At 39.8% G+C, this 27,911-nt stretch overlaps 1 pseudogene; it reads right to left on the bottom strand.

Moving 5' to 3' along the window:
• Nucleotides 1–394: 394 nt before the first annotated feature.
• Nucleotides 395–27,813, bottom strand: LOC110291825 (protein PPP4R3C1-like; annotated as a pseudogene).
• Between the last annotated feature and the right edge of the window lie 98 nt (nt 27,814–27,911).

Raw genomic sequence — 27,911 nt, 5'->3', positions numbered from 1 at the left:
AACTTTGTCTTCCATACAAACAAAAGCTACTTTAAATAAGCTTGATTTCATGGAAAGAATGCCATTGCTAGCCTCTTTCTTTGAGAGTAGGATTTGATATAAAACCTTTTTAGTTTCTTCTAGTATAAAGACTTTAGTAAACATTGTATTTTTTATTAAACTCTTTCCTCTTCCCAAACCATGCTGCTAAAGTAAGATGCACTTGATAGGAAGTTACAACTCAGTTGTTGTTTAATTTATAGTATACATTTATTTTGTGGAAAGTTTTCTTTATGTAAAATTGAGGCCTCTTTATTCATTACTTTGGTCTGAATTCTACCATATTTAAAAGTCCATAGGAGAAAGATTTTAAATTAGATTTTCAGTTAGTGATATCTATAGAATTTTATTTGAACTAGAAGTTGAGGGCCTCATGATTCCATGAACAAAAATTAGGACTTTTTATTGGAGGTTTTTCATCTTCTTCATTTTTCATTGTTTCCATGAGGATCATTATCATTGTCACCATCAGTATCATATGGGTAATCCACTCAAGCTACAATGCTGCTACAGTGAACTGTACTCATTCCACTATCAGAATTATCTCCTTGAGATGGAGAACATTCAGAGGATGCAGATGCTTTTCTTTTTGGATGTTCTTTTACATTTTCTCTTTCATTTGTGTCTTTAAGTTTTATAAATATGTCATAATGACTTAGAAAGCCACTCCCCATTGGTAGAATATCTCTTCTTCTCCTCCTTCCCCTTTCCCTTCTCTTTCTCCTTCTCCTTCTCTTCCTTGTCCTCGTCCTCCTCCTCCTCTTCTTCCTCTTACTCCTCCTCCTCCACCTCCTCTTCCCCCTCCTCCTCTCCTCCTCCTCTTCCTTTTCTTTCTCCTTCTCCTCCTCCTTCTTCTTTGATCCATATACAAAATATGTCTGCCTTAACTTTTACCTCCCTATCTTTGAAATGTCTACAATATATTTTCTGGAATATTATATTATGTAAGTTCCTTCTTAGTTCTCTCTCTCTCTTTTTCTTTTTCTCTTCTTCATAATTAGTTTTGAGCCATTTAAATGTCTGGACATACTGAATTGGTTCAAAGGACATAAAATAATTCTGCAAAATGTTTGCAATGAGAGACTTGATTTTTTTTCTTATAAATTCAAATAGCTCAATAATAGCAGAATTTAACATATTGTACTGAGTTCCATTATGAATAAAAATATACAGTTGGTTCAAAATTTTTTTCGATAATGTAAAGACTGTAAATTTCTACTTTAAGGTCAATCATTTTTCTCATAAATCAGATAGAACACAGATTCAGAAAAATGTGCTTTGCAAATTGCCCTTTGTTGTAAGCTGGCCAGCAACATACATGAACCAGGTATTTCTGGAAGGCAGGCTGGGGATGAAAGAGACTTAGACTGCCAGAAAAGGTAATGAAGTCAAGACAAAAATTTCTCTGATCAAGGCCCTCGATTTTACTCAGAGACTGTGCTTATAAACGGGAAAGGCCCATCCCCACCGCCAGTCCATTCTTGGTGTCTGGAGCCAGCCTGTAGCTGACATGCAGGATAGGATGTCCCTCTGGAATATCTCAGGGGCCACTCAGCAGGTAGTGTTAGACCTACTGGGGAAACCCCCACCCCATTCCCGACTCGGCGTGCACCCAAAAAATCACGAAGGACCATCTCTTGCTGTAATTACATGAGGACGTTTAATTAAGGAGCTCCTGTCCGACATGCATCCCACACAGGAGATAACGGATTCGAAAGGTAGGAGTTTTTATGGGGTAAGGGGCTTAGGGGTGTGGAATTCAGCATAGCGACACACTATTGGCTTATTCAAACATTAACAGAAGGATTACAGAGCAACAGGACTTTGTTCCTGTGGGCTGGGGGCTTATCTTTGTTCACATAGCAACCAGTTGAAGTACGACTTTTACCTGGCGCCAAGGGGCAATAGACAGAGGGGAGGTTTGGCCAGATGGCCTTGCCTGCATCCTTGAATTCTTTTCATCTTCACAGTTAAGATATTCTTAGGAGTGCCTTAACAACAGCCCTGCCCTGGCAGGCCTGTGGACTGTTCTGCTTTGTTCTCAGTCCCGGGCCTGGGCAGTGGGCTCTTAAACAACTCACAAGTTATAATATTTTACCTTCCTTCAGTAGCAGTGTCTTGGAGGAGAGCAGCAGCAAGTGACAGAACAATCAACCCATCTAGGTCAGAAGGCTCCACCCTAGGTAATCTCCTTCTTAGTGGCAGCAAAGTCAAAGTCTGGATCAGCCTGCTTCAAGACTGAGGAGGCTACACTTCCTCCCTAAATATATAATAAAAATAGCTAGACTGAGACATAAAATTTATTTATGCTCCCTAGTCCTGCCTGGGAGTTATGGAGGCTGGAGGCCATGCCTGTTCTAGGAAATCTCAGATTTTCCCGAGCCATTCTTATCCATCAAGGAGAATATATACAACTTGTTTGTGTTTATTTTGCACAAACATGGCTCTGTGGTGTAATATTAACAAACCACGGCCTCTTGGCATATACCTCTGTCTTAGATTGATATGGCCCCGAAATCTGGTTGCCCATCATTGACTGGCCGGCCCTCATAGCACACCTTATTCCCAAATCAGACCAAAGCCACAATATATACTGAATATTCTTCTTCATATTGATGAATTTCTGCCACCCATGCTTGCTGGAGGTGAGGCTGCATGCTTCCTGAAATCAGGCTGAAAATAGGAGAGACTAATCTACTTGAAAAACAAAGTTGAGATAGTTGAAAAGCAACTGGATAAAAGCTTCTTTGTGAAAGCCCAGGTACTTTATTCAGTTGCAAATTAGCAAAGATCAAGCTCAGATTCTGACCTCCGGGTGTGGGGTAGCTGGCTTTGAGAAGTAGCAGAAAGGCTGTTTCACAAGTAAATAGGATAAGCTCCAAGTTAACTTTGCTAGGTAATTAAGATTTTTAGCCATCTTCAATAGGAATCTAATATTGGAATTATTACTAGACCAGTCCAAGATTGAGTTAGAATAATTTGTCACATTGAAGGAAAGAGTCATTATAACTCTTTCTTATCACTAATCTTTCTATGTCAGATTCCATGGTCTCTAATGTTCTATGTCCCATAAGGTTAAAATGCTTCAAACAAGGCCCTTAGCTGATCCAATTTGGAACAAAGGCAAGCAAAGTTGGGTCAAAAACATATACCCAATTTAGCATTCTTGTCAGGGCACTCAGCAAACTCACAGGTCAGCTTGTCACAGGAATCATTCTGACAGTCGTCATGCTTCTGCAGCATTCTGTGGAAAGAACCTAAGCTTTCCCCTTTCCCCAACAAGGTAGCTGTTCAGGATCAAGCCATATGCCAATAAGTAGATCCTTTTCATCTCACCTAGACATGATTATGTCTAGTTTTAATAATATACTATATTATAATAGTATATGATACTATAAGGCATTTATTAAGTTCTTTGACATCCAAATTTCAAAATTCTTAAAATAAAAATATGATTTAAATAATGTGCATGGGCTTCAGCAAAAACTAGGTCTTGAATATTTGTTGGCAGCATTCAGATCAAGACAGTGTGTATTCTTCCTATAAAGAAGGGGTACATGCCATTTAAATATACCTATCCAAAAAAGTCTTGAACTTTGGCACCTGGAAGGTGTGGTGCCTACATCTGCTAGAAGTCGGGCTTCAAAAACATCTGAGTGAGGTTTGATTTTGGTAAGAATTCCATACTCTATTTGCAGGAAAGAAAGCAATGCTCCTTATATATTCCAAGTCATTCCCCTAGGTTCCCTGAAGCCATGTGCCTGGTTCAGGCATTAACACTGTTAAAAGAAGGGCCATGTACCTCATTTGCTAAAAATGGGGTATAGAGCTAAACAAAGAATTCTCAACTAAAGAATTACAAATGGCTGAGAAGCACCTGAAAAAATGTTCAACATCCTTAGTCATCAGGGAAATGCAAATCAAAACAACCCTGAGATTCCACCTCACACCAGTCAGAATGGCTAAGATAAAAAATTCTGGTGACAGCAGATGTTGGCAAGGATGTGGAGAAAGAGGAGCACTCCTCCATTTTTGGTGGGATTGCAAGCTGGTACCACTCAGGAAATCAGTCTGGCAGTTCCTCAGAAAATTGGACATAGTACTACTGTAAGATCCAGCAATACCTCTCCTGGGCATATACCCAGAAGATGTTCCAACTTGTAATAAGGACACATGCTCCACTATGTTCATAACAGCCTTATTTTTAATAGCCAGAAGCTGGAAAGAACCCAGATGTCCTTCAACACAGGAATGGATACAGAAAATGTGGTATAATGGAGTACTACTCAGCTATTAAAAACAATGAATTTATGAAATTCTTAGGCAAATGGATGGATCTGGAAGATATCATCCTGAGTGAGGTAACCCAATCACCAAAGAACTCACATGATATGCACTCACTGATAAGTGGATATTAGCCCAGAAACTTAGGATACCCAAGATACAAATTGCAAAACACATAAAAATCAAGAAGGAAGACCAACGTGTGGATACTTCGTTCCTCCTTAAAAATACCCATGGAAGGAGTTACAGAGACAAAGTTCAGAGCTGAGATGGAATGAAGGACCATCCAGAGACTGCCCCACCCGTGGATCCATCCCATAATCAGCCACCAAACCCAGACACTATTGCATATGCCAGCAAGATTTTGCTGACAGCACCCTGATATAGCTGTCTTTTGTGATGCTCTGCCAGTTCCTAGCAAATACAGAAGTGGATGCTCACAGTCATCTATTTGATGGAACACAGGGCCTCCAGTGAAGGAATTAGTGAAAGTACCCAAGGAGCTAAAGAGGTCTGCAACCCTATAGTAGGAACAACAATATGAACTAACCAGTACCCCTAGAGCTTGTGTCTCTAGCTGCATATGTAGCAGAAGATGGTCTAGTTGGCCATCATTTGGAGGAGACACCTTTGGTCTTGCGAAAATTATATGCCCCAGGACACAGGAATGCCAGGGCCCAGAAACAGGAGTAGATGGGTTGGGGAGCAGGGCAGGGGCAGGGTAAAGGGGACTTTTGGGATAGCATTTAAAATGTAAGTGAAGAAAACATCTAATAAAAAATTATAAAAAAAAATAATGTGCATGGGGATATAATTCCTCCCACTCTTTGTTTTTTTTTAAGAAACTATAGTTTAATACCTTGTCTTTGAGAATTATTAAATTGTTGAGAAAACATCTCAAATACTTGACTGTTATAGTCAGTTTTAATATAACATGGGTAGTGACTAATTACACTTTCAGTTGTTTCTCTTGAAGAGCGGTTGTAACTAGAAGGCTTGAAAAGTTATTAATAGTCACACATGCATAATTTATTTATTTATTAATCAGAAATAAGAACAGTCATTTGCAGCAATTGATTAAGTATAAATCCTCAAGAATTATTAGCACCACAGCAGCCTTAATAGGATGTTAAAACTTTGCTTTGAGGCAAAGAAAGATGATTTTAAATTAATGTTTTCTATTGCCAAAGTATTGCTGTGGGCACATTTAATAACCATAAGTAAAATAAGCAGCTAATATTTAATTACCATTGATTATAATTGATAATAATTATAAAAGCTTTATTTTCTGCAAAGCCTTTTGTTCTTTACCAGTTAGTTTGTGTCTCTCAAGATAATATCCGACAAAGGTTTAAGTTACTTTATAACCTTAAGGTGAGGTCTTAGCCAATTAAAATCTCCTGGAAGCTTTTGAAAATAAAATTTTGAAGCAAATCAATTTTTCGTTCTTAGATTTTCTGTACCACAACTTTATAGTATAACTAACCCCCTAAATATTATAAAGATATTGCCTCTGAATCTTTTCTGGAGCAACAACTACTCCCCAGAACTTTAAAGCTCATTGTGTGAGAGAAAAGATTTGAAGTAAACTTCCCTTGAGAGGCATTAGCTAATAAAATACTTTCCACTTAGGAAAAAATATACACTGAAAGATTCAAATTCTTAGCTTCTTGTATAGAAGCAGAGACAATAAATTTTTTTCATATATAATGTAAAGCTATATTAGCCATATCTAGAGGCAAAATTTTCCAGTGAGTACCAGTTCACTGGAAGCAAACACCTTACAATTATCAGAATGCAAAGGAAAAAACGAACCTTTAAATCTATAGTAACTTTACATGAAGTACACAAGTCAGATTGTATTGCCTTTATAAGTTCTAAAGTCTGATTGACCCTTTATAAACTTTGAATTTGACTTTATTTAGAACAACATCTGGATAGATCTGCAACAGTGTTCTTTTTTTTTTTTTTTTTTTTTTTTTTTAGGAGTTAGCAGATGAGATTAGAAGTAATTTTATTGCTATGGTTTGGTTTTTTTTTTCCACTGTTTTTTTTTTATTACATATTTTCCTCAATTACATTTCCAATGCTATCCCAAAAGTCCCCCATACCGCCCCCCACTTCCCTACCCTCCCATTCCCATTCTTTTGGCCCTGGCATTCCCCTATATTGGGGCATGTAAAGTTTGCAAGTCCAATGGGCCTCTCTTTCCAGTGATGGCCGACTAGGCCATCTTTCGATACATATGCAGCTAGAGACAAGAGCTCCGGGGTACTGGTTAGTTCATCATGTTGTTCCAACTATAGGGTTGCAGATCCCTTTAGCTCCTTGGGTACTTTCTCTAGCTTCTCCATTGGGAGCCCTGTGATCCATCCAATAGCTGACTGTGAGCATCCACTCCTGTGTTTGCTAGGCCCCTGCATAGTCTCACAAGAGACAGCTATCTTTGGGTCCTTTCAGCAAAATCTTGCTAGTGTATGCAATGGTGTCAGCGTTTAGAAGCTGATTATGGGATGGATCCCTGGATACGGCAGTCTCTAGATGGTCCATCCTTTCATCACAGCTCCGAACTTTGTCTCTGTAACTCCTTCCCTGGGTGTTTTGTTCCCAATTCTAAGAAGGGGCACAGTGTCCACATTTTGGTCTTCATTCTTCTTGAGTTTCATGCGTTTAGCAAATTGTATCTTATATCTTGGGTATCCTAAGTTTTGGGCTAATATCCACTTATCAGTGAATACATATTGTGTGAGTTCCTTTGTGATTGTGTTACCTCACTCAAGATGATGCCCTCCAGGTCCATCCATTTGGCTAGGAATTTCATAAATTCATTCTTTTTAATAGCTGAGTAGTACTCCATTGTGTAAATGTACCATAATTTCTGTATCCATTCCTCTGTTGAGGGACATCTGGGTTCTTTCCAGCTTCTGGCTATTATAAATAGGGCTGCTATGAACATAGTGGAGCATGTGTCCTTCTTACCGGTTGGGACATCTTGGGAAAGGATCTTCACCTATCCTAAATCAGACAAGGGACTAATATCCAATATATATAAAGAACTCAAGAAGGTGGACTCCAGAAAGTCAAATAACCCCATTAAAAATGGGGCTCAGAACTGAACAAAGAATTCTCACCTGAGGAATACCGAATGGCAGAGAAGCACCTGAAAAAATGTTCAACATCCTTAATCATCAGGGAAATGCAAATCAAAACAACCCTGAGATTCCACCTCACACCAGTCAGAATGGCTAAGATCAAAAATTCAGGTGACAGCAGATGCTGGCGAGGATGTGGAGAAAGAGGAACACTTCTCCATTGTTGGTGGGATTGCAAGCTTGTACAACCACTCTGGAAATCAGTCTGGCGGTTCCTCAGAAAATTGGACATAGTACTACCGGAGGATCCAGCAATACCTCTTCTGGGCATATATCCAGAAGATGTCCCAACAGTGTTCTTTTAACTAAAGAGAAATTCCCCTGAAGGCAGGCAAGAACTTCTCTAGGCACTGTTTGCAAAACAAAAGAAAGTCACACAAGCACCTCAGAGGCTGCTCTGAGCTTTGTATTGCCCCATGCCTTCACAGGATACATTCCATATTGACTTGATTTCACCCTGACCCCCTCCACCCCACCCCCCTGCATGCCTTCTGTGTGAAGCAGAGAGCTGTTTTAGTGCTCTCATAAAATGATTACTCTTGTAATTATCAAAATTAACAATATATGGCTGAGTAAAAATTCTTAAATTTGCGATCAAACTGCAAGCTGCAGTCCATGGAACATTGGCAGTTTTAAACACAATGTTCAAGTTTCTTTTGCAACGTTAGGATAATATCTACAACCTTGGGAAAGCAAAACCCAATTTTAAAACAATTTATCATCTTTAAAATCAATATTAGAAGCATTACTGTCATGTTACGAAGTTCGGCTGCCAATTTATACCTATGCATGCATTACAGTGCAAATTTTGATGCTTCATTAAAGAGACATTGTTTTAAATCATATCTTTAAGTCTACCTTTTAGGATAAGAATCACATTAAATATTGTCTCAACTAGAAGTATCCTTAGAGGCCTAGTTTTTTTGGCCTGCTTTATGTCACGTGTTTGAAAGACTCCAAACCTGTTTTACCAATTTAAAGCTGTCTTGCTACCAATGTTACACCCTTTTAATTATACCCAATAACTTATAAGCTAATATTCTATGATAAAGACATGCAGAGCATATTATACCTTTAAGACCATTAAAAACCAAATTAAGTGGCTACAGGAATCATAAATTTAAACCAATCAAAGAATTTTACAAATGATACTGTCAATAAGACAAAAAGGCCACCAACCAATTGGGAAAGGATTTTTACCAATCCTAAATTTGATAGGGGAGTAATATACAATATACATATAAAGAACTCAAGAAGTTGGACTCCAGAAAGACAAATAACCCTATTTTAAAAATGGGGTACAGAGCCAAACAAAGAATTCTCAACAGAGAAATACTGATTGGCTGAAAAGCACCTGACAAACTGTTCAACATCCTTAATCATCAGGGAAATACAAATCAAAACAACCCTGAGATTCCACCTCACACCAGTCAGAATGGCTAAGATCAGAAATTCAGGTGACAGCAAATGCTGGTGAGGATGTGGAGAAAGAGGAACACTCCTCCATTGTTGGTGGGATTGTAAGCTGGTACAACCACTCTGGATATCAGTCTCCCAGTTACTCAAAAAATTGGACATAGTGCTACTGGAAGATCCAACGATACCTCTCCTGGCCATATAGCCAGAAGATGTTCCAATTTGTAAGAAGGACACATGCTCCACTATGTTCATAGCAGCCTTATTTCTAATAGCCAGAAGATGGAAAGAACTGAGAAGTCCCTCAACAGAGGAATGGATACAGACAATGTGGTATATTTACACAATGGAGTACTACTAAGCTATTAAGAACAATGAATTTATGAAATTCTTAGGCGAATGGTTGTATCTGGAGGATATCATCCTGAGGGAGGTAACCCAATCAGAAAGGCACACACATAATGTGTACAGACTGATAAGTGAATATTTGCCCAGAAAATTTGAATACCCAAGATAAAATTTGCAAAACGCATGAAACTCAAGAAGGAAGAACAAAATGTGGATATTTTGTTTCTTCTTAGAATGGGGAACAAAATACCCATGGAAGGAGTTACAAATTTCGGAGCTCAGAAGGAAGGAAGGATTATCCAGAGACTGCCCCATCCAGGGATCCATTCCATGTACAACCACCAAACATAGACACTATTGCATATGCAAGCAAGATTTTGCTGACAGGACACTGATATAGTTGTCTTTTGTGAGACTATGCCAGTGCCTGAAAAATACAGAAGTAGATGGTCACAGTCATGTATTGTATAGAACACAGGGTCCCTGTGGAGGACCTAGATGGAGGAGCTAGAGAAAGTACCCAAGAGCTGAAGGGGTCTGCAACATCATAAGGGGAACAACAATATATGAACTAACCAGTACCCCTAAGAGCTCACGTCTTTAGCTGAATATATAGCAGAAGATAGCCTAGTAGGCCATCAATGGGAGTAGAGGCCCTTGGTCTTGGGAAGACCATATGCCCCAATACAGAGGAATGCCAGGGCCAGGAAGCAGCAGCTGGTGGGTTTGTGATCAGGGCCAGGGGAGGATATAGTGAATTTTGGGGATAGGATTTAAAATGTAAATGAAAAAATATCTAATTTAAAAAAAAAAGAAAAGGAAAAGAAAAATGTGCTTTGAACTCATCAGCACCAAGATCCTGCTTAGCAGGTTTTTGTTTATAATATAATTTTTCATGTACTTTATGTGGTATTTCACATAAAGTGTGAGTATTTATAAAAGTGCTCCAAGAAATTTTGCATTTTGATAATCATCAGGGCTGATGTTCACCCTATTATCATCATCATTGATGTCAATTTCTACTGTGGTAGACAAAATAGGTGCTATGAGGTTACTCATGCAATATATATAGAAGAAATTCAGAAATTTCCTTCTTTCACATTCCTTAGCTGTGAAACGCATATTTTCTGGATTAAGAAGAACATGAAGAACTGCCTTGAAAATTATAGCTCCTGAAAATTCAGGATCAGAATCACAGATCATTTGATCATTATATTAATGAGAATGACATCATTATCTTCACTGTCCTGGACTTCCTCTATTGCATATGCCCAGACTAGTCTTGGACTATATTCTACTAGATAAGCAAATATTTCTAGAGCAGATACTTGTATTTGAAAATCATTCATGTGAACTACAAGTTTCAGTGCACTCATGATTCCTAGCTTTATTGGTGTTTTCAGTAATGAATTTTTCTTTTGAGAATGTAATGTCTTAGCAAATGCACAAAAGACCTTGAAGAATAATAAGAATTCATGCCGTCTCTCATCACCTATACTGTTATCTTTTGAGCAAGAACTTCTTTTTTTTTTTATTAGATATATTCTTTATATACATTTCAAATGCTATCCCAAAAGTTCCCTATACCCTCCCCCATCCTGCTTCCCTACCCACCAACTCTCACTTCTTGGTTCCTGCATTCCCCTGTACTGGGGCACATAAAGTTTGCAATATTAAGGGGCCTCTCTTCTCAGTGATGGCCGACTAGGCCATCTTCTACATATGCAGCTAGACACATGAGCTCTGGGGATACTGGTTAGTTCATATTGTTGTTCCACCTATAGGGTTGCAGACACCCTCAGCTCCTTGAGCGCTTTCTCTAGCTTCTCCACTGGGGGGGGGGGGTCTGTGTTCCATCTTATAGATGACTGTGAGCATCCACTTCTGTATTTGCCAGGCACTACCATAGCCTCATACAAGACAGCTATACCAGTGTTACTACAGCAAAATCTTGCTGGCTTATGCAATAGTGTCTGGATTTGAAGGCTGATTATGCAATGGATCCCCGAGTAGGGTAGTCTCTGGATAGTCCATTCTTTCATGTTAGTACCAAACTTTGTCTCTGTAATTTCTTTCATGGGTGTTTTGTTCCCTATTCTAAGGAGGAATGAAGTATCCACCAGTTGGTCTTCCCTCTTGATTTTCTTGTGTTTTGCAAATTGTATCTTGGGTGTTCTATGTTTCTGGGCTTATATCCATTTATCAGTGAGTGCATACATAATGACTTCTTTTGGGATCTGGTTACCTCACTAAGGATGATATCCTCCAGATATATCTTTTTGTCCAAGAATTTCATTAATTCATTGTTTTTAATAGCTGAGTAGTAATCCATTGTGTAAATGTACAACATTTTCTGTATCCATTATTCTGTTGAGGGACATCTGTTTTGTTTGTTTGTTTTGTTTTGTTTTGTTTTAGCTTCTGGCTATTATAAATAAGGCTGCTATGAACATAGTGGAGCATGTGTTTTTATTACCACTTGGAACTTCTTCTGGTTATATGCCCAGGAGTGGTATTGGGGATCTTCTGGTAATATTATGTCCAATTTTCTGAGGAACTTCCAGACTGACTTCCAGAGTGGTTGTACAAGCCTGCAATCCAACCAGCAATGGAGGAATGTTCCTCTTTCTCCACATCCTTGCCAGCATCTGCTGTCACCTGAATTTTTGATCTTAGGAATTCTGACTGGTGTGAGGTAGAATATCAAGGTTGTTTTGACTTGCATTTCCCTGATGATTAAGGATATTGAACATTTTTCCAGGTGCTTCTCAGCCATTTGATATTCCTCATTTTAGAATTCTTTGTTTAGCTCTGTACCCCATTTTTAAAGGGGTTATTTGAATTTCTGGATTCCACCTTCCTGAGCTGTTTGTATATATTAGTCCCTATCAGATTTAGGATTAGTAAAAACCCTTATTTGAACCGGTTGGTGGCCTTTTTGTCTTATTGACAGTGTCTTTTGCCTTACAGAAGCTTTGCAATTTTATGAGGTCCCATTTGTCAATTCTTGATGTTACAGCACAAGCTATTGCTGTTCTGTTTAGGAATTTTCCCCTGTGCCCATTAACTTTGGGGTTTTTCCCCACTTTCTCCTCTATTAATTTCAGTGTCTCTGATTTATGTGGAGGTCTTTGATCCACTTAGAATTGAGCTTTGTACAAGGAGATAAAAATGGATGAATTCACATTCTTCTACATGATAACCACCAGTTGTGCCAGGACTATTTCTTGAAAATGCAGTCTTTTTTTCACTGTATGGTTTTAGATCCCTTGTCAAAGATCAAGTGACCATAGATGTGCGGATTTATTCCTGGGACTTCAATTCTTTTTTTTTTAATTTTTAATATTTTTTATTACATATTTTCCTCAATTACATTTCCAATGCTATCCCAAAAGTCCCCCATAGCGCCCCCCCCCACTTCCCTACACACCCATTCCCATTCTTTTGGCCCTGGCATTCCCCTATATTGGGGCATATAAAGTTTGCAAGTCCAATGGGCCTCTCTTTCCAGTGATGGCCGACTAGGCCATCTTTTGATACATATGCAGCTAGAGACAAGAGCTCCGGGGTACTGGTTAGTTCATCATGTTGTTCCAACTATAGGATTGCAGATCCCTTTAGCTCCTTGGGTACTTTCTCTAGCTTCTCCATTGGGAGCCCTGTGATACATCCAGTAGCTGACTGTGAGCATCCACTCCTGTGTTTGCTAGGCCCCTGCATAGTCTCACAAGACACAGCTATATTTGGGTCCTTTCAGCAAAATCTTGCTAGTGGCAATGGTGTCTGCGTTTAGAAGCTGATTATGGGATGGATCCCTGGATACAGCAGTCTCTAGATGGTCCATCCTTTCATCACAGCTCCAAACTTTGTCTCTGTAACTCCTTCCATGGGTGTTTTGTTCCCAATTCTAAGAAGGGGCACAGTGTCCACATTTTGGTCTTCATTCTTCTTGAGTTTCATGCGTTTAGCAAATTGTATCTTATATATTGGGTATCCTAAGTTTTGGGCTAATATCCACTTATCAGTGAATACATATTGTGTGAGTTCCTTTGTGATTGTGTTACCTCACTCAAGATGATGCCCTCCAGGTCCATCCATTTGGCTAGGAATTTCATAAATTCATTCTTTTTAATAGCTGAGTAGTACTCCATTGTGTAAATGTACCATAATTTCTGTATCCATTCCTCTGTAGAGGGACATCTGGGTTCTTTCCAGCTTCTGGCTATTTTTTTTTAATTTTTAATATTTTTATTACATATTTTCCTCAATTACATTTCCAATGCTATCCCAAAAGTCCCCCATAGCGCCCCCCACTTCCCTACCCACCCATTCCCATTCTTTTGGCCCTGGCATTCCCCTATATTGGGGCATATAAAGTTTGCAAGTCCAATGGGCCTCTCTTTCCATTGATGGCCGACTAGACCATCTTTCGATACATATGCAGCTAGAGACAAGAGCTCCTGGGTTCTGGTTAGTACATCATGTTGTTCCAACAATAGGGTTGCAGATCCCTTTAGCTCCTTGGGTACTTTCTCTAGCTTCTCCATTGGGAGCCCTGTGATACATCCAATAGCTGACTGTGAACATCCACTCCTGTGTTTGCTAGGCCCCAGCCTCGTCTCACAAGAGACAGCTATATTTGGGTCCTTTCAGCAAAATCTTGCTAGTGTATGCAATGGTGTCAGCGTTTAGAAGCTGCTTATGGGATGGATCCCTGGATATGGCAGTCTCTAAATGGTCCATCCTTTCATCACAGCTACGAACTTTGTCTCTGTAACTCCTTCCCTGGGAGTTTTGTTCCCAATTGTAAGAATGTGCACAGTGTCCACACTTTGGTCTTCATTCTTCTTGAGTTTCATGTGTTTAGCAAATTGTATCTTATATCTTGGGTTTCCTAAGTTTTGGGCTAATATCCACTTATCAGTGAATACATATTGTGTAAGTTCTTTTGTGATTTTGTTACTTCACTCAAGATGATGCCCTCCAGGTCCATCCATTTGGCTAGGAATTTCATAAATTCATTCTTTTTAATAGCTGAGTAGTACTCCATTGTGTAAATGTACCATAATTTCTGTATCCATTCCTCTGTTGAGGGACATCTGGGTTCTTTCCAGCTTCTGGCTATTATAAATAGGGCTGCTCCAATCCAATTGCGCGGGACCTGAGACTGCATTAGTTAGGGAAGCAGAAACCGGCCTGAGTAGGACCACAGGCCTCATCAGGCTGGATCAGCACCGGGGTAGCGGGAGCGCAGGGTTGCCTGACACCCTCCAGCTACCCACGACCCCCGCCACAGGATTTTGGGACTGCTGGTGAGTGGAGCACAGCTTCTGCTCCAATCCAATTGCACGGGACCTGAGACTGCATTAGTTAGGGAAGCAGAAACCAGCCTGAGTAGGGCCACAGGCCTCATCCGGCCAGATCAGCGCCGGGGTAGCGGGAGCTCAGGGTTGCCTGACACCCGCCAGCTACCCACGACCCCCGCCGCAGGATTTTGGGACTGCTGGTGAGTGGAACACAGCTTCTGCTCCAATCCAATTGCGCGGGACCTGAGACTGCATTAGTTAGGGAAGCAGAAACCGGCCTGAGTAGGGCCACAGGCCTTATCTGGCCTGATCAGCTCCGGGGTAGCGGGAGCGCAGGGTTGCCTGACACCCGCCAGCTACCCACGACCCCCGCCGCAGGATTTTGGGACTGCTGGTGAGTGGAACACAGCTTCTGTTCCAGTCCAATCACGCGGGACCTGAGACTGCTCTGGTTGGGGAGAGAGAAATCCGGCCTACATAGGGCCACAACCCTCTTCCGGTCAGAAAAGCACCAGGGCAGCTGGGGCGCAGGGTCGGCTGACACTCACCAGCTACCCACAACACCCACCACAGGATCTTAAGACTTCTGGAGAGTGGAACACAGCTTCTGCTCCAATCCAATTGCACGCGGGACCAGAGACTGCATTAGTTAGGGAAGCAGAAAAACGGCCTGTGTAGGACCACAGGCCTCTTCCGGCTGGACCAGCACCGGGGTACCGTCAGCTACCCACGACCCCCGCCGCAGGATTTAGAGACTGCTGGTGAGTGGAACACAGCTTCTGCTCCAATCTTTAAACAGTGACAACGATAACAACTAACCCCAGAGATTACCAGATGGAGAAAGGTAAACGTAATAATCTTACTAACAGAAACCAAGACCACTCACCATCATCAGAACCCAGCACCCCCACTTCGCCCAGTCCAGGGCACCCCAACACACCGGAAAAGCTAGACACGGATTTAAAAGCATATCTCCTGATGATGATAGAGAACTTCAAGAAGGACTTTAATAACACACTTAAAGAAATGCAGGAGAACACTGCTAAACAGGCAGAAGACAATAAAGAGAAAGCACAAAAATCCCTTAAAGAATTGCAGGAGAACACTGCTAAAGAGTTACAAATCCTTAAAGAAAAACACGATAACATAATCAAACAGGTAGAAGTCCTTACAGAAAAACAGGAAAACACATCCAAACAGATGATGGAAATGAACAAAACCATACTAGACCTAAAAAGGGAAGTAGACACAATAAAGAAAACCCAAAATGAGGCAACAGTGGAGATAGAAATCCTAGGAAAGAAATCTGGAACCATAGATACGAGCATCAGCAACAGAATACAAGAGATGGAAGAGAGAATCTCAGGTGCAGAAGATTCCATAGAGAACATCGGCACAACAATCAAGGAAAATGTAAAATGCAAAAAGATCCTAACTCAAAACATCCAAGAAATACAGGAAGCAATGAGAAGACCAAACCTACGGATAATAGGAGTGGATGAGAATGAAGATTTTCAACTCAAAGGACCAGCAAACATCTTCAACAAAATTATAGAAGAAAACTTCCCAAATCTAAAGAAAGAGATGCCCATGAACATACAAGAAGCCTACAGAACTCCAAATAGACTGGACCAGAAAAGAAATACCTCCCGACACATAATAATCAGAGCAACAAATGCTCTAAATAAAGATAGAATACTAAAAGCAGTAAGAGAAAAAGGCCAAGTAACATATAAAGGCAAGCCTATCAGAATTACACCAGATTTTTCACCAGAGACTATGAAAGCCAGAAGATCCTGGACGGATGTTATACAGACACTAAAAGAACACAAATTCCAGCCCAGGCTACTATACCCAGCCAAACTCTCAATTAACATAGATGGAGAAACCAAAGTATTCCACGACAAAACCAAATTCACACATTATCTCTCCACGAATCCAGCCCTTCAAAGGATAATAACAGAAAAAAACCAATACAAGGACAGGAACCACGCCCTAGAAACAACAAGAAGGTAATCCCTCAACAGACCTAAAAGAAGACAGCCACAAGAACAAAATGCCAACTTTAACAACAAAAATAACAGGAAAAAACAATTACTTTTCCTTAATATCTCTTAATATCAATGGACTCAACTCCCCTATAAAAAGACATAGACTAACAAACTGGCTACACAAACAAGACCCAACATTTTGCTGCTTACAGGAAACTCATCTCAGAGAATAGGATAGACACTACCTCAGAATGAAAGCCTGGAAAACAATTTTCCAAGCAAATGGCATGAAGAAACAAGCTGGAGTAGCCATTCTAATATCTGATAAGATTGACTTCCAACCCAAAGTCATTAAAAAAGACAGGGAGGGACACTTCATACTCATCAAAGGTAAAATCCTCCAAGAGGAACTATCAATCCTGAATATCTATGCTCCAAATACAAAGGCAGCCACATTCATTAAAGAAACTTTAGTAAATCTCAGGGCACACATTGCACCTCATACAATAATAGTGGGAGACTTCAACACACCACTTTCACCAATGGACAGATCATGGAAACAGAAACTAAACAGGGACACAGTGAAACTAAGAGAAATTATGAATCAAATGGATCTGGCAGATATCTACAGAACATTCTATCCTAAAACAAAAGGATATACCTTCTTCTCAGCACCTCATGGTACCTTCTCCAAAATTGACCACATAATTGGTCACAAAGCAGGCCTCAACAGATATAAAAATATTGAAATTGTCCCATGCATCCTATCAGATCACCATGGCCTAAGGCTGATCTTCAATAACAAAATAAATAATAGAAAGCCAACCTTCACGTGGAAACTGAACAACACTCTTCTCAATGATACCTTGGTCAAGGAAGGAATAAAGAAAGAAATTAAGGACTTTTTAGAGTTCAATGAAAATGAAGCCACAACATACGCAAACTTATGGGACGCAATGAAAGCATTTCTAAGAGGAAAACTCATAGCTCTGAGTGCCTCCAAAAGGAAACTAGAGAGAGCACACATTAGCAGCTTGACAACACACCTAAAAGCACTAGAACAAAAGGAAGCAAATTCACCCAAGAGGAGTAGACAGCAGGAAATAATCAAACTCAGGGGTGAAATCAACCAAGTGGAAACAAGAAAAACTATTCAAAGAATCAACCAATCAAGGAGCTGGTTCTTTGAGAAAATCAACAAGATAGATAAACCCTTAGCCAGACTCACTAGAGGGCACAGGGAAAGCATCCTAATTAACAAAATCAGAAAGGAAAAAGGAGACATAACAACAGATCCTGAAGACATCCAAAACACCATCAGATCCTTCTACCAAAGGCTATACTCAACAAAACTGGAGAACCTGGATGAAATGGAGAAGTTCCTAGACAGATACCAGGTACCAAAGTTGAATCAAGATCAGGTTAATGATCTAAACAGCCCTATATCCCCCAAAGAAATAGAAGCAGTCATTAATAGTCTCCCAACTAAAAAAAGTCCAGGACCAGATGGGTTTAGTGCAGAGTTCTATCAGACCTTCAAAGAAGATCTAATCCCAGTTCTTCACAAACTATTCCACAAAATAGAAACAGAAGGTACTCTACCCAACTCATTCTATGAAGCCACAATTACTCTGATACCTAAACCACAAAAAGACCCAACAAAGATAGAAAACTTCAGACCAATATCCCTTATGAATATTGATGCAAAAATCCTCAATAAAGTTCTTGCTAACCGAATCCAAGAACACATCAAAACAATCATCCATCCTGACCAAGTAGGTTTCATCCCAGGGATGCAGGGATGGTTCAATATACGGAAATCCATCAACGTAATCCAGTATATAAACAAACTCAAAGACAAAAACCACATGGTCATCTCCTTAGATGCGGAAAAAGCATTTGACAAGATCCAACACCCATTCATGATAAAATTCTTGGAAAGATCAGGAATTCAAGGCCCATACCTAAACATGATAAAAGCAATCTACAGCAAACCAGTAGCCAACATCAAAGTAAATGGTCAGAAGCTTGAAGCAATCCCTCTAAAATCAGGGACTAGACAAGGCTGTCCACTTTCTCCATACCTATTCAACATTGTACTTGAAGTCCTAGCCAGAGCAATTCGACAACAAAAGGAGATCAAAGGGATACAAATTGGAAAAGATGAAGTCAAAATATCACTTTTTGTAGATGATATGATAGTATATATAAGTGACCCTAAAAATTCTACCAGAGAACTCCTAAGCCTGATAAACAGCTTCGGTGAAGTAGCTGGATATAAAATTAACTCAAACAAATCAATGGCCTTTCTCTACACAAAGAATAAACAGGCTGAGAAAGAAATTAGGGAAACAACACCCTTCTCAATAGTCACAAATAATATAAAATATCTTGGCGTGACTCTAACTAAGGAAGTGAAAGATCTGTATAATAAAAACTTCAAGTCTCTGAAGAAAGAAATTATAGAAGATCTCAGAAGATGGAAAGATCTCCCATGCTCATGGATTGGCAGGATCAACATTGTAAAAATGGCTATCTTGCCAAAAGCAATCTACAGATTCAATGCAATCCCCATCAAAATTCCAAATCAATTCTTCAACGAATTAGAAAGTGCAATCTGCAAATTCATCTGGAATAACAAAAACCTAGGATAGCAAAAACTCTTCTCAAGGATAAAAGAACCTCTGGTGGAATCACCATGCCGGACCTAAAGCTCTACTACAGAGCAATTGTGATAAAAACTGCATGGTACTGGTATAGTGACAGACAAATAGACCAATGGAATAGAATTGAAGACCCAGAAATGAACCCACACACCTATGGTCACTTGATCTTCGACAAGGGAGCTAAAAACATCCAGTGGAAGAAAGACAGCATTTTCAACAAATGGTGCTGGCACAACTGGTTGTTAACATGTAGAAGAATGCGAATCGATCCATTCCTATCTCCTTGTACTAAGGTCAAGTCTAAGTGGATCAAGGAACTTCACATAAAACCAGAGACACTGAAACTTATAGAGGAGAAAGTGGGGAAAAGCCTTGAAGATATGGGCACAGGGGAAAAATTCCTGAATAGAACAGTAATGGCTTGTGCTGTAAGATCGAGAATTGACAAGTGGGACCTCATGAAACTACAAAGCTTCTGCAAGGCTAAAGACACCATCAATAAGACAAAAAAACCACCAACAGATTGGGAAAGGATCTTCACCTATCCTAAATCAGATAAGGGACTAATATCCAATATATATAAAGAACTCAAGAAGGTGGACTCCAGAAAGTCAAATAACCCCATTAAAAAATGGGGCTCAGAACTGAACAAAGAATTCTCACCTGAGGAATACCGAATGGCAGAGAAGCACCTGAAAAAATGTTCAACATCCTTAATCATCAGGGAAATGCAAATCAAAACAACCCTGAGATTCCACCTCACACCAGTCAGAATGGCTAAGATCAAAAATTCAGGTGACAGCAGATGCTGGCGAGGATGTGGAGAAAGAGGAACACTCCTCCATTGTTGGTGGGATTGCAAGCTTGTACAACCACTCTGGAAATCAGTCTGGCGGTTCCTCAGAAAATTGGACATAGTACTACCGGAGGATCCAGCAATACCTCTCCTGGGCATATATCCAGAAGATGTCCCAACCGATAAAAAGGACACATGCTCCACTATGTTCATAGCAGCCCTATTTATAATAGCCAGAAGCTGGAAAGAACCCAGATGTCCCTCAACAGAGGAATGGATACAGAAATTATGGTACATTTACACAATGGGGTACTACTCAGCTATTAAAAAGAATGAGTTTATGAAATTCCTAGCCAAATGGATGGACCTGGAGGGCATCATCTTGAGTGAAGTAACACAATCACAAAAGAACTCACACAATATGTATTCATTGATAAGTGGATATTAGCCCAAAACTTAGGATACCCAAGATATAAGATACAATTTGATAAACGCATGAAACTCAAGAAGAATGAAGACCAAAGTGTGGACACTGTGCACCTTCTTAGAATTGGGAACAAAACACCCAGGGAAGGAGTTACAGAGACAAAGTTCGTAGCTGTGATGAAAGGATGGACCATTTAGAGACTGCTGTATCCAGGGATCCGTCCCATAATCAGCTTCTAAACGCTGACACCATTGCATACACTAGCAAGATTTTGCTGAAAGGACCCAAATATAGCTGTCTCTTGTGAGACGATGCCGGGGCCTAGCAAACTCAGGAGTGGATGTTCACAGTCAGCTATTGGATGTATCACAGGGCTCCCAATGGAGAAGCTAGAGAAAGTACCCAAGGAGCTAAAGGGATCTGCAACCCTATTGTTGGAACAACATGATGTACTAACCAGAACCCTGGAGCTCTTGTCTCTAGCTGCATATGTATCGAAAGATGGCCTAGTCGGCCATCAATGGAAAGAGAGGCCCATTGGACTTGCAAACTTTATATGCCCCAATATAGGGGAATGCCAGGGCCAAAAGAATGGGAATGGGTGGGTAGGGAAGTGGGGGGCGCTATGGGGGACTTTTGGGATAGTATTGGAAATGTAATTGAGGAAAATATGTAATAAAAATATATTAAAAAAAAAAGAAGATTAGAAAGGTTTTAGCAAGGGCAAATACTCATGATCTTCATGGGATTTCTTGGATTGCTTTGCCTAGTATGACAGCTCTAGAGCCTGGAAATAGGCTTATTCAGTAAATATAAGGGAATTTATTTAAAGTTAAATAAATATATGAATAAATACTTTTAAGCTTTTGAAAAAAAAATATAAATAGGGCTGCTATGAACATAGTGGAGCATGTGTCCTTCTTACCGGTTGGGACATCTTCTGGATATATGCCCAGGAGAGGTATTGCTGGATCCTCTGGTAGTACTATGTCCAATTTTCTGAGGAACCGCCAGACTGATTTCTAGAGTGGTTGTACAAGCTTGCAATCCCACCAACAATGGAGGAGTGTTCCTCTTTCTCCACATCCTCACCAGCATCTGCTGTCACCTGAATTTTTGATCTTAGCCATTCTGACTGGTGTGAGGTGGAATCTCAGGGTTGTTTTGATTTGCATTTCCCTGATAATTAAGGATGTTGAACATTTTTTCAGGTGCTTCTCTGCCATTCGGTATTCTTCAGGTGAGAATTCTTTGTTCAGTTCTGAGCTCCATTTTTTAATGGGGTTATTTGACTTTCTGGAGTCCACCTTCTTGAGTTCTTTATATATATTGGATATTAGTCCCTTATCTGATTTAGGATAGGTAAAGATCCTTTCCCAATCTGTTGGTGGTTTTTTTGTCTTATTGATGGTGTCTTTTGCCTTGCAGACGCTTTGCAGTTTCATGAGGTCCCACTTGTCAATTCTCGATCTTACAGCACAAGCCATTGCTGTTCTATTCAAGAATTTTTCCCCTGTGCCCATATCTTCAAGGCTTTTCCCCACTTTCTCCTCTATAAGTTTCAGTGTCTCTGGTTTTACGTGAAGTTCCTTGATCCACTTAGACTTGACCTTAGTACAAGGAGATAGGAATGGATCGATTCGCATTCTTCTACATGTTAACAACCAGTTGTGCAAGCACCATTTGTTGAAAATGCTGTCTTTCTTCCACTGGATGGTTTTAGCTCCCTTGTCGAAGATCAAGTGACCATAGGTGTGTGGGTTCATTTCTGGGTCTTCAATTCTATTCCATTGGTCTATTTGTCTGTCACTATACCAGTACCATGCAGTTTTTATCACAATTGCTCTGTAGTAAAGCTTTAGGTCAGGCATGGTGATTCCACCAGAGGTTCTTTTATCCTTGAGAAGAGTTTTTGCTATCCTAGGTTTTTTGTTATTCCAGATGAATTTGCAGATTGCACTTTCTAATTCGTTGAAGAATTGAGTTGGAATTTTGATGGGGATTGCATTGTATCTGTAGATTGCTTTTGGCAAGACAGCCATTTTTACAATGTTGATCCTGCCAATCCATGAGCATGGGAGATCTTTCCATCTTCTGAGATCTTCTATAATTTCTTTCTTCAGAGACTTGAAGTTTTTATTATACAGATCTTTCACTTCCTTAGTTAGAGTCACGCCAAGATATTTTATATTATTTGTGACTATTGAGAAAGGTGTTGTTTCCCTAATTTCTTTCTCGGCCTGTTTATTCTTTGTGTAGAGAAAGGCCATTGATTTGTTTGAGTTAATTTTATATCCAGCTACTTCACCGAAGCTGTTTATCAGGTTTAGGAGTTCTCTGGTGAAATTTTTGGGGTCACTTATGTATACTATCATATCATCTGCAAATAGTGATATTTTGCCTTCTTCCTTTACAATTTGTATCCACTTGTTCTACTTTTGTTGTCGAATTGCTCTGGCTAGAACTTCACGTACTATATTTAATAGGTAGGGAGAAAGTGGGCAGCCTTACTAGTCCCTGATTTTAGTGGGATCGTTTTATGTTTCTCTCCATTTACTGTGATGTTGGCTACTGCTTTGCTGTAGATTGCTTTTATTATATTTAGGTATGGGCCTTCAATTCCTGATTTTTCCAATACTTTTATCATGAAGGGGTGTTGGATTTTGTCAAATGCTTTCTCCACATCTAACGAGATGATCATGTGGTCTTTTTCTTTGAGTTTGTTTATATAGTGGATTACGTTGATGGATTTCTGTATATTAATCCATCTCTGAATCCCTGGAATGAAACCTACTTGGTCATGATGGATAATTGTTTTAATGTGGTCTTGGATTCGGTTTGTGAGGATTTTATTGAGTATTTTTGCATCGATATTCATTAGGGAAATTGGTCTGAAGTTCTCATTCTTTGTTGGATCTTTGGGTGGTTTAAGTGTCAGCATAATTGTGGCTTCATGGAATGAATTGGGTACAGTACCTCTGTTTCTATTTTGTGGAATAGATTGAGAAGAGTTGGAATTAGGTGTTCTTGAATGTCTGATAGAACTGTGCACTAAACTCATTTGGTACTGGGCTATTTTTGTTTGGGAGACTATTGATGACTGCTTCTATTTCCTTAGGGGAAATGGGACTGTTTAGATCGTTAATCTGATCCTGATTTAAGTTTGTTACCAGGTATCTGTCTAGAAACTTGTCCATTTCATCCAGGTTTTTTTAGTTTTGTTGAGTATAGCATTTTTTAGTAGCATCTGATGATGTTTTGGATTTCCCCACGTTCTGTTGTAATGTCTCCTTTTTCATTTTTGATTTTGTTAATTAGGATACTGTCCCTGTGCCCTCTAGTTTGTCTGGTAAGGGTTTATCTATATTGTTGATTTTCTCAAAGTACCAGCTCCTGGTTTAGTTGATTCTTTGAATAGTTCTTTTTGTTTCCACTTAGTTGATTTCAGCCCTGAGTTTGATAATTTCCTGCCATCTACTCCTCTTGGGTGAATTTGCTTCCTTTAGTTCTAGAGCTTTTAGGTGTGCTGTCAGCTTGCTAGTATATGCTCTCTCTAGTTTCTTTTTGGAGGCACTCAGGGCTATGAGTTTTCCTCTTAGTACTGCTTTCATTGTGTCCCTTAAGTTTGGGTATGTTTAGGCTTCATTTTCATTAAACTCTAAAAAGTCTTTAATTTCTTTATTTATTTCATCCTTGACCAAGGAATCATTGAGTAGAGTCTTGTTCAGTTTCCACCTGAATGTTGGTTTTCTATTATTTATGTTGTTATTGAAGATCAGCCTTAGTCCATGGTGATCAGATAGTATGCATTGGATAATTTCCATATTTTTGTATCTGTGGAGGTCTGTTTTGTGTCCAATTATATTGTCAATTTTTGAAGAGGTACCATGTGGCATTGAGAAGGTATATTCTTTTGTTTTAGGATGAAATGTTCTGTAGGTATCTATTAAATCCATTTGTTTCATAACTTCTGTTAGTGTCCATGTGTCTCTGTTTAGTTTCTGTTTCCAGGATCTGTCCATTGGTAAGAGTGGGGTGTTGAAGTCTCCCACTATTATTGTGTGAGGTGCAATATATGCATTAATCTTTATTAAAGTTTCTTTAATGAATGTGGCTGCCCTTGTATTTGGAACATAGATTTTCAGAATTGAGAGTTCATCTTGGTAGGTTTTACCTTTGATGATTATGAAGTGCCATTCCTTGTCTTTTTTGATAACTTTGGGTTGGAAGTCAATTTTATCAGATATTAGAATGGTTACCCAAGCTTGTTTCTACAGACCTTTTGCTTAGAAAATTGTTCTCTAGCCTTTCACTCTGAGGTAGTGTCTGCCCTTTTCCTGAGGTGGGTTTCCTGTAAGCTACAAAATGTTGGGTCCTGTTTGTGTAGCCAGTCTGTTAGTCTATGTCTTTTTGGGGGGAATTGAGTCCATTGATTTTAAAAGAAATTAAAGAAATGTAATTGTTGCTTCCTCTTATTTTTGTTATTAATGTTGGGATTCGGTTCTTGGGGCTGTCTTCTTTCGGTTTGTTGAAGGATTAATTTCTTGCTTTTTCTAGAGTGTAATTTCTGTCCTTGTGTTGGTGTTTTCCCTTTATTATCCTTTGAAGGACTGGATTTTTGTAAAGATATTCTGTGAATTTGGTTTTGTTATGGAATAATTTGTTTTCTCCATCTATGGTTATTAAGACTTTTGCTGGGTAGAGTAGCCTGTGCTGGCATTTGTGTTCTCTTAGGGTCTGCAAAACATCTGTCCAGGATCTTCTGGCTTTCATAGTCTCTGGTGAGAAGTCTGGTGTAATTCTAACAGGCCTCCCTTTACATGTTACTTGACCTATTTCCCTTACTGCTTTTAATATTCTGTCTTTACTTAGTGCATTTGTTGTTCTGATTTTTATGTGTCAGGAGGAATTTCTTCTCTGGTCCAGGCTATTTGGAGTTCTGTAGGCTTCTTGTATGTTCATAGGCATCTCTTTCTTTAGCTTTGGGAAGTTTTCTTTTATAATTTTGTTGAAGATATTTTCTGGCCCTTCAAGTTGGAAATCTTCATTCTCATCTACTCTTATTATCCGTAGGTTTGGTCTTCTCATTGTGTCCTGGATTTCCTGGATGTTTTGAGTTAGGATCTTTTTGCATTTTGCATTTTCTTTCTATGCTCTCTATGGAATCTTCTGCACCTGAGATTCTCTCTTCCATCTCTTGTATTCTGTTGCTGATGCTCACATCTATGGTTCCAGATTTCTTTCCTAGGTTTTCTATCTCCAGCATTGTGTTACTTTGGGTTTTCTTTATTGTTTCTACTTCCCTTTTTAGATCTTGGATGGTTTTGTTCAATTCTATCACCTGTTTGTGTTTTCCTGTATTTCTTTAAGGACTTCTACCTCTTTAGCAGTATTCTCCTGTATTTCTTTAAGTGAGTTATTAAAGCTCTTCTTGATTACTCTACCAGCATCATGAGATATGATTTTAAATCTGAATCTTGCTTTTCGGTGTGTCGGGTATCCAGGACTGGCTGAGGTAGTAGTGCTGGGTTTAATGATGGTGAATGGTCTTGGTTTCTGTTAGTAAGATTCTTATGTTTGCCTCTGTCATCTGGTAATCTCTGGAGTTAGTTGTTATAGTTGTCTCTTGTTGGAGCTTATTCCTCCTGTGATTCTCTTAGCCTCTGTCAGCAGACCTAGGAGTCTAACTCTCTCCTGAGCCTCAGGGGTCAGTGTACTCTCTGCAGGCAAATTCTCCTTTTGCAGGCAAGGTGCACAGATATCTGGTGTTCAGATCTGCCTCTTGGCTGAAGCTGAAGGCCTGAATGAGGGCCTGTCCCAGAAGATGTGTTGCCTTTGCAGTCTGTATGCTCACCTGCACATATACTGGTCTCCGAGGGTCAGGGGACACAAGATAGCTCCCTCACCTACTCTGCTGGTCTGAGCCCTCCAGGGTAGACATCTCTCCTCTGGTAGGGAAGGTGCCTGGATAACTGGAGCTCAAAACTGGGTCTGTCCTAGAAGCTGTGTTGCTTCTGCAGTCTGCTTGCTCACCCGTTGCAGTCCATGAGCTGACCTGTACAGACTGGTCTCTGTAGGACCCAGGACCCAAGAAGGCTCCCTCACCTTCTCCTAAAGTGCCCTCCAGGGCAGACCCCTCTCCTCTGGCCGGGAAGGTGCTGGGATGTCTAGAGCCTGAAATAGGGTCTGTCCCAGAAGCTGTGTTGCTTCTGTAGTCAGCACTCTCACCTGTGCAGACTAGTCTCTGAGGGATCCAGGACCCAAGATGGCTCCCTCACCTTCTCCTAAAGTGCCCTCCAGCAGGGACAACTCTCCTCTGGAGGGGAATGTGCCCAGATATCTGGAGCCCGAAACAGGGTTTGTCCCAGAAGCTGTGTTGCTTCTGTAGTCAGCAAGCTTACCTGCACAGGGATCCATGACCCTGAACAAGAACTTCGAACAAAAAATTTTCATCTTTCTGCAGCATGGTAATTATTTCAGTTTTGTTAAAAAAAATCATAGTGGTAAAATAAGAAAGAATATTCATTTCGAATATGGATGGTATAGGCAACAAAATATCAGAAATATATTGCACTCTGTAGATCTGCTATATTTTTTGCCTAAGTTGGGGGTAATGTTATTGGTATAACTTCCTTAAATCTCACATTTTGAGTCAAGAATTTTCTATGCAATTTTGGCTGATCTAAACCAGGTCCATATTCAAGACATCCTACCACATCCTTGATGAAGTCATCAGAAAATATAATGTTAAACAAATGTGTATTGCGTAGAAGCAGGATTTTTTTAATTATGTTATTCAAATAGAATAAGCCTTCCATGTTCTAATGCTTTTCACAAGTTTTGAACAGATATAGCATTTTTTTAAATGTAACCTTCTTTTTCCAAGACCAGTGTCAGACTTTCTTTCTTGCTTGGTGCTTCATTGACAAAACTAAGTAAATATGCAATGTTTTCAAGTGTGTGGAGTTCAAAGCTTGAACTCTTAACTTGATTCTAGCTTGGTGGCAGATCTTCAAAATGTTACAGATCATCAGTAAGTTCTTGTGTGATTTCAACATTTGGATCTTTACCTTGAACTTGGTAGATAACTTCCAACAACTATTGACAATCATTTGGCTCCTGGGAATGTATTGCCATACCATGGTTCTTAGCTTCAGACCAAATGTTTACATCCCATTTTTGTTCCTGATAGGGCACGTTAGGATGTTTCTTGTACTCCATAATTGTTGAGCCAGCTGTTTCTGAGTGAACAAGTAGGCACACACCCTGGAGTCGGTCACTGTCTTTGGATAAAATTTGTCCTATGCCTATTTCCACTGCTTGTCTTCCACCATGATGTAGACTTTTACTTTATGAAGTTTTTCATCCATCTTGATCTCTGGCCTTGCCTCACTAGAACACGTCCTTGTGCAGACTTCAGCTTTTTGTCCTTTGACCACAGGTAACTATCCCTCACTACTTGGGCAGGAACGTTGCCACAATCACT

This window comes from Mus caroli, unplaced genomic scaffold (genome assembly GCF_978045245.1).
Source record: "Mus caroli unplaced genomic scaffold, Mus_caroli_1 scaffold_5, whole genome shotgun sequence".
Classification (NCBI taxonomy): domain Eukaryota; kingdom Metazoa; phylum Chordata; class Mammalia; order Rodentia; family Muridae; genus Mus; species Mus caroli.
The sequence above is the reverse complement of the archived record's forward strand: the minus strand, read 5'-3'. Positions and strand labels throughout refer to the sequence as shown.